This window comes from Triticum urartu, unplaced genomic scaffold (genome assembly GCF_056163025.1).
Source record: "Triticum urartu cultivar PI428250 unplaced genomic scaffold, HENAU_Tu73 scaffold532, whole genome shotgun sequence".
Classification (NCBI taxonomy): Eukaryota; Viridiplantae; Streptophyta; class Magnoliopsida; order Poales; family Poaceae; genus Triticum; species Triticum urartu.
In genome coordinates this window covers 36,341-37,794 of record NW_028260716.1, presented here as the reverse complement: position 1 = coordinate 37,794, position 1,454 = coordinate 36,341, and the positions used below count along the sequence as shown (strand labels likewise).

Here is a 1,454-nt window from a genome sequence, read left to right as displayed (position 1 = left end):
ACAATTTTGCTAGATACAAAACAATAAAATAAATAATATATATACAAAAAAAAAAGATTTTGATGAAATTCCATTTTTTGGGGTACTTTAGTTGATTTTACTCTGTTTATCCTGTAGTTTAATTCAGTTTTAATTTCGATGTATTCTGTAATGTAAATACAATGAAATTAATTGTGTAAAATGAAATTTCAATAAAATAAAAAAAGGAGTCTTCATGTCCCGTTATCGAGGACCTCGTTTAAAAAAAATACGCCGTCTGGGAGCTTTACCAGGACTCACTAGAAAAACACCTAAATCCGGAAGTAATCTTAAAAAAAAATTCAATTCTGGGAAAAAGGAGCAATATCGTATTCGTCTTCAAGAAAAACAGAAATTGCGTTTTCATTATGGTCTGACAGAACGACAATTACTTAGATATGTACATATCGCTGGAAAAGCAAAAAGGTCAACAGGCCAGGTTTTACTACAATTACTTGAAATGCGTTTGGATAATATCCTTTTTCGATTGGGTATGGCTTCAACCATTCCTGGGGCCCGCCAATTAGTCAACCATAGACATATTTTAGTTAATGGTCGTATAGTCAATATACCAAGTTTTCGTTGCAAACCCCGAGATATTATTACTACGAAAGATAACCAAAGATCAAAAGGTCTGGTTCAAAATTATATTGCTTCATCGGACCCGGGGAAATTGCCAAAGCATTTGGCGATTGACACGTTGGAATATAAAGGACTAGTAAATAAAATCCTAGATAGGAAGTGGGTCGGTCTCAAAATAAATGAGTTGTTAGTTGTAGAATATTACTCTCGTCAGACTTGAACTTAACGAAAAAAGGAAAGGTTCATAGAATTTTCTTCCCCTTCCCCTTTCCCCGAACTAAATCGCCCTAAGACCATTACCATTAATTTGTATTTTCCCATCAACTAGCTAAAATTGATTAACCCTAGGATTAGGATCCTTTTTTCTTTTTTCCTCTATGTGTATTTTACATACCACAGTAATTTGCTATAGAGAATTTCTAATTTCTATTAAATCAAAATAAGATAATATAAGATATTATATTATTGCTGGAAAAAAATTGTTATTTGATTTGATACATTGTGATCCTTAACGTTGATGAATTAAGAAAAACGGAAAGAGAGGGATTCGAACCCTCGGTAAACAAAAGTCTACATAGCAGTTCCAATGCTACGCCTTGAACCGCTCGGCCATCTCTCCTACATAACTTATTATGGAAAATAAACTGAGTGAATAGCGAGTTTTCTTATTCCTGCAGTACAGGTACAACCGCAACCACTCGGGGGTTCCATAGTTCTATTGGAAAAATTCCTTTTGATCTAAGTGGAAGGATACAGGATTTTTTACTAGAAATTGCGCTCGCTATAAAATAAAAGTTTTAATTTGGGTTTTCCCGCAACTAAAGAAAAAGAAAATGGAAGAATTCTTCTTATTG

The 1,454-nt window shown here is 33.4% G+C and overlaps 1 non-coding gene across 1 annotated transcript; it reads right to left on the bottom strand.

Annotated features, from left to right (window-relative positions):
• Positions 1 to 1,132: 1,132 nt before the first annotated feature.
• TRNAS-GGA (transfer RNA serine (anticodon GGA)) lies at positions 1,133 to 1,219 on the bottom strand. Its single transcript has one exon. It is a non-coding gene; the product is annotated as a tRNA-Ser (tRNA).
• Between the last annotated feature and the right edge of the window lie 235 nt (positions 1,220 to 1,454).